Here is a 6464-nt window from a genome sequence, read left to right as displayed (position 1 = left end):
CAAGTGTCTGAGCTCCTAATTATATGTGATCTTAGAGTTCCAGAAGTCCATACCACTAAGTCAGTATACCCAAAGTCTGCTACTTGCTTGCTAAGTCTTACTTAGGCATTGACGGGAACTGTACTACTCTTTTACCTCACTATGACAGACATTTTCTGATGATCTTTTTAGTTACTTGGGATGAAAAATTGTTTATTTGTTTAATTATTTTGGGAATTTTCCTACTTGAGAATTCATTTTGAGATATAATTTTCTAAATGTTTGAAGGAGAATTTCAGAACTCAAATTAGGCCTTGCTTTTTTTGTCATCTTGGATCCACTCCTTGACTTGATATAGTTTAAAGGCAACCAAATTAAAGCTCTTAGATATATGTTCATATCTCACCTTGGTCATTAACTATATATAATACAATATAAGACAATTTATTTCTACTCCTTATTTCCCTCATCTATAAAGTGGAAGAGTAGTATTAAAGTACTTCTAATACTCCAGCTATAAATCTGTGAACTAATAATCCCATTACCTTGAGAAAAGTATGATCTAGAAAATATCATTATTTATCAATCAATATGATTATTTTATTTTTTATAAAAACACTTATAAAAATGATTTATACACTCATTAAGGACATCTTTAAAATAACTGTGAAAAGGAAAATTGAAAAATGTTTTCAAATGGTTTCTTTCAGCAATTTATTCCCCTCCCCCCATCGGCTTATGATTAACTCAAAATAGTTTCTTCTAAGAATTCACATAGGAAAAGAAAAAAGCCCTAAATAAATGAAAAAATATCTATTTTCCAGACTATAACATTCAGTTTCAATGCTAGCCAATTATAGAGTAAATCAATACACACATCTGGGAAAGAAACTAAAAAGAGACAGTAAGTTGGGCCCAGAAATGAAAGAGAAGAAAAGAATCCTATGTGCTTTGATCTCATGTTACTCCTAGTAGAGAAATCCATTTTTCTTAACACAAATATTTATTTTTTCCCTTGATGAAACTAAGTGGTAGGCTGCCTAAGGCAATGCTAGGTTAGAATACAAACTTTTCTATTAAATCTTTTGAAGCAATGCCAGGTAAGATAAGCATCATGCCTTAAAGGTGACAGAAACAGTGGAGGACAAATCAAGTACAAGCTTGGCCAGATAAACTAGTAAGTAAGTTTATTCCCAGGACACCAAAGGATGAAAATAGAATAGAAACTATAAAGAGAGGAAAAATGGAAAAGATTTGCAAAGATCATTTCAGCAAACCATTATTTTATTTTTCATCAAGAATAGTAAAGCTAATACTCTCAGATCACTATATCATTTCAGACCTGCTTATAGAAGTAGAGATAAAAACAATAAAACAAAAAACTATAGAAACAAGTAGAAAAATAGACTTATTGGATTAAGTATATAGAGTGGGAATCTATACCATAGATGATATCATGAAGGAGAAAAATCACAAAAATACGAGTTTTCTAAAGAAAGGGAAGATACCAATGGTATGGGAAAACATTTGATTTTGTTAATACATAAAATCTCTTAAAGAAAATAAACAACTACAGACTTATAAGATTAAATTTCCATCTACAGATAAGATTGATGAATTCCAACTCTTTGATATTTTAAGGAGTTATAAGTAGACATAAACTTTTAAAATGTAATTCAACAATGGACTTTTTTTTTTTTTTTTTACTATTTTATAACTGATAGAAGAGTGCATATAAGAAAGGGTTGCATGTTTACCTAGTTTTAACCTTTAATGATAACATTATAATTTGTGAGCAAAAATAATTCACCATTATTTGAATGACAAAACAATAGAAATAGTCTCATTCAATAATTGTTTGATGATATATATCAGGTAAGGCATAAACCAAGGGGAAACACAAATGCTCATCAGAATGATTTGCCACTATGATGGAAAAGATTCCAGAGCAGGTCCCAGCTTGGAAAATAATTCTTTTGGAATATATGATTCTTCAAATTCTATTTTCAGTTAATCCTTTGTTGAATGAATCAAACCTTAAAACTCTGCAAACTTTCTTGTATGAAATATGTAACCACTCAAAGGAGTCTGACCTCTCCATTCATCCAGGAAAGCCAAAATAAATGAAGAATGCATTGTTCTAGTTTCAACATGCATTTAATGGACACAGAGTAAAGCTTGTCCAATAGATGCATCTAGGACAAATTGTACAATTAGTCTATAAATTGGGTCCAGAGTTGAAAAAACAAGAACAAAGTAGGATGGATTGCTTTGAGGTAATTTGAAAACATTTTTATTAATGCCCAAGCTTGCCAAAAGAGACCCTTTTTTCAAAAGATTTTTTTTATCCTTCCAGAGCGGAGCCAAGATGGTGGAGAAGGTATACACGATATTCTAAGGTCCTCTCATTCTGCTCATAACCAACTATTTAATTCAGCCTCAAAAATAGCCTTCACTGCTTAAATTCATGAAGATTAGAAGCACTACAACTTACCAGCCGATGTCAAACCTGGAAAGGTTTGTCCTGAGGGGCCAGGAACAAACTAGTGCAGACAGTGAGAGACTAGCTTCCTCAGCAGACGAGAGGTGGAGGTGATCTCTGTGGCTAGAGAAATTATATAGATGACTCTGCTATAGGCTAACTGCTCTGTTTTGATTACAAAGAAGTAAACTGGCAGAGAAATTAAAGCCTAAAACTGAGGGTACTCTAAAAAATGCTGAAACCTAACTAGAGCTAGCTGTAACCACTCAAAACTGGAAGTGACTCAGGCAGACGTAAACTCAGTCCTGCAACCACATCCTGCAGGCACATCCTGCAGTTCGGGGCTTTTGCAGGGCAGTTACAAATCTGTACAGCAGGGGGGCACAGCCTAGGCAGCCTCTAATCAGCACAGTGAGGGGCTCGGCCTGGGGCAATAGAACTTCCCCAACAGACTGTGCTTCCCTGGCAGACACTTCCAATCCCTGCAAATACATTCACTGCTCAACTGCTTATACCCACAGCCCCAGAGCAAGCTTTGGCTTGGGGTAGTGAAACTCTCACTGCTCAGCATCTAGCCCCAGGGCAGTCATTATCTCACACAGTAGGGGTTCTTTGCAGGGCACTTCCCCATTTCAGCCCTGAAAGCCTGAGTTACTCCTGGGTGGGGAACTATTTCCCAGAGGACTCCAGTACCTCCCTGCTTTTTGTAGCTGGCTGGCAGGACAGCTACCCATCCATACACCTTTCACTGCTCTGCAGAGGAAGCTAGTAACCTTCTGACTCTGAAGGCAGACCCTACAGGCTTTAACAAAATGAGTAAAAAAATCAAAAGAAAGATTGATAGTTTCTAAACAGAAAGAGAACAACTTTTCAACCCTGAAGAAACTAATAGCAGACAGTCTCCAGACAACTGTTGGTCCCCAATACAAAAGGCTCTCCTAGAAGAGACTATTAAAAACCTTAAAAGAGAACTAGAAGAAAAATGGGGAAAGGAAAGAGAAGCTATGCAAGAGAGTACAATAAAAGACATAAAAATAACTAAAAGAAAAATTTGATAAAGTGGAAAAAGAAAAAAAACTTCCTGAAATGTGAATTTGGAAAAGGTAAAAAAAACTCCCAAGAAGTGCAGGGAAGCAGAATTTGTGAATTGGAAAAAGAAAATAACTCACTAAAAAAAAAAAAAAAAAATTAGTGAAATGGAAAAAAATTCCATAGAGTAAAACAACTCAATTGGGCATATACAAAAAGAAGTTTAAAAAGCTAATGAAGAAAATAACTCACTAAAAATCAGAACTGAACAAATAGAAATGACTGATTCATTGAGACATCAAGAATCAGTCAAGCAAATCCAAAAAAGATTGGGAAAAAAAGTCAAATATTTACTTGGAAAAACAACAGACCTGGAAAATAGATCTAGGAGAGATAACCTGAGGATCATCGGAATACCAGAAAATTATGATGAAAAAAAGAGCCTAGATACTATTTTACAGGAAATCATCAAAGAGAACTGCCCAGAAGTAATAGAACCGGAAGGGAAAATAGCCATTGAAAGAATTCATCGAACACCTTCTGAAAAAGATCCTAAAATAAAGACTTCGAGGAATATTGTGGTCAAACTTCAGAATTTTCAGACTAAAGAAAAAATTTTACAAGCAGTTAGGAAAAAACAGTTCAAATACTGAGATGGGGTCACGCAAGATCTGGCTGCCTCAACATTAAAGGATCGAAGGGACTGGAATCAGATATTCCAAAAGGCAAAAGAACTTGGAATGCAGCCAAGAATAAACTACCCAGCTAAGCTGAGTATTTTTTCCCATGGAAGAAGATGGACATCTTCTGAAATAGAGGAATTCCATCTGTTTCTAAGGAAAAAACCAGACATAAACAAAAAATTTGATCTCCAACAACAGGAATCAAGAGAAGTAGAAAAAGGTAAAAGGAACTCTTGAGAACTGTATTTCTGTTGTGGATATATACATTAAAACCATATGTATAATTTGATTTTACCAATATAACATAAAAAAGGGAAGTAGAAATGGAAAAGGGATAGTGTCAGAAAAAGGGAAGAGGGGAGATAAAAAAGAGGGACACTACATGTGACAATGAGGCAAAGGAAACCAATCATATCTGAGGGAACTTAGAGAGGGGGAGGAACATTGTGTGAATCCTACTCTTATAAGAGTTGGCTCAAAGAGGAAATAATTGATATATTTGTTTTACAGAGAATCTTCTCTCACTTCATTAAAAAGTGGGAGAGGAAAAGGGAAAAGGAAAAAGAGTAATAAGGGAACGATACAAGAAAGGGGAAGGAATTCAAAGGGAGAAGAGAGGGATACTAAAGAGGGAGAGCTGTGTGACATAAGTGGGACCAATAAGTTTAATACTAGGGAAGAAGGGAAGGAGGACAAGAAAAAGAAAAGTATAATTGGGGGATATTAGGATGGCAGGAAATACAGAATTAGTCATTTTAACCGTAAATGTGAATGAGATGAACTCTCCCATAAAGAAGAGGTGGATAGCAGACTGGATCAAAAGTCAGAACTCTACAATATGTGGTTTACAGGAAACACATTTATTTTTATTTTTTATGTTTTACTTTTTAAGTTCTAATATATTTTATTTTATTTTATAATAACCTTATATTGACAGAATCCATTCCAGGGTAATTTTTTTTTTACAACATTATCCCTTGCACTCGCTTCTGTTCCAATTTTTCCCCCTCCCTCCCTTCACCCCCTCCCCTAGATGGCAAGCAGTCCTATATATGTTAGATATGTTGCAGTATATCCTAGATACAAAATATGTTTGCAGAACCGAACAGATCTCTTGTTGCACAGAAAGAATTGGATTCAGAAGGTAAAAATAACCCGGGAAGAAAAACAAAAATGCAAATAGTTCACATTCGTTTCCCAGTGTTCTTTCTTTGGGTGTAGCTACTTCTGTCCATCATTTATCAATTGAAACTCAGTTAGGTCTCATTGTCAAAGAAATCCACTTGCATCAGAATACATCCTCATACAATATCATTGTTGAAGTGTATAATGATCTGCTGGTTCTGCTCATTTCACTTAGCATCAGTTCATGTAAATCTCTCCAAGCCTCTCTGTATTCATCCTGCTGGTCATTTCTTATAGAACAATAATATTCCATAACATTCATATATCACAATTTACCCAGCCATTCTCCAATTGATGGGCATCCATTCATTTTCCAGTTTCTAGCCACTACAAACAGGGCTGCCACAAACATTTTGGCACATACAGGTCCCTTTCCCTTCTTTAGTATCTCTTTGGGATATAAGCTCAGTAGTAACACTGCTGGATCAAAGGGTATGCACAGTTTGATAACTTTTGGGGCATAATTCCAGATTGCTCCAGGAAACAAATTTAAAACAGGGAGATACATACAGAGTAAAGGTAAAAGGCTGGAGCAGAATCTATTATGCTTCAGGTAAAGTCAAAAAAGCAGGGGTAGCCATCCTTATCTCAGATCAAGCAAAAGCAGAAAAACAAAAATGCAGATAGTTCACATTCGTTTCCCAGTGTTCTTTCTTTGGATATAGCTGCTTCTGTCCATCAATGATCAGTTGGAACTGAGTTAGATCTCTTTGTCAAAGAAATTCACTTCCATCAGAATACATCCTCATACAGTATCATTGTTGAAGTACATAATGATCTCCTGATTCTGCTCATTTCACTCAGCATCAGTTCACGTAAGTCTCTCCAAGCCTCTCTGTATTCATCCTGTTGGTTCATTTCTTACAGAACAATAATATTCCATAACATTCATATACCACAATTTACCCAAACATTCTCCAATTGATGGGTATCTATTCGTTTTCCAGTTTCTAGCCACTACAAAGAGGGTTGCCACAAACATTTTGGCACAAACAGGTCCCTTTCCCTTCTTTAGTATCTCTCTGGGGTATAAGCCCAGTAGTAGCACTGTAGGATCAAAGGGTATGCACAATTTGATAACTTTTTGGGCATGATTCCAGATTGCT

The sequence above is a fragment of the Antechinus flavipes genome, chromosome 4 (assembly GCF_016432865.1).
Source record: "Antechinus flavipes isolate AdamAnt ecotype Samford, QLD, Australia chromosome 4, AdamAnt_v2, whole genome shotgun sequence".
NCBI classification, from domain to species: domain Eukaryota; kingdom Metazoa; phylum Chordata; class Mammalia; order Dasyuromorphia; family Dasyuridae; genus Antechinus; species Antechinus flavipes.
The sequence above is the reverse complement of the archived record's forward strand: the minus strand, read 5'-3'. Positions refer to the sequence as shown.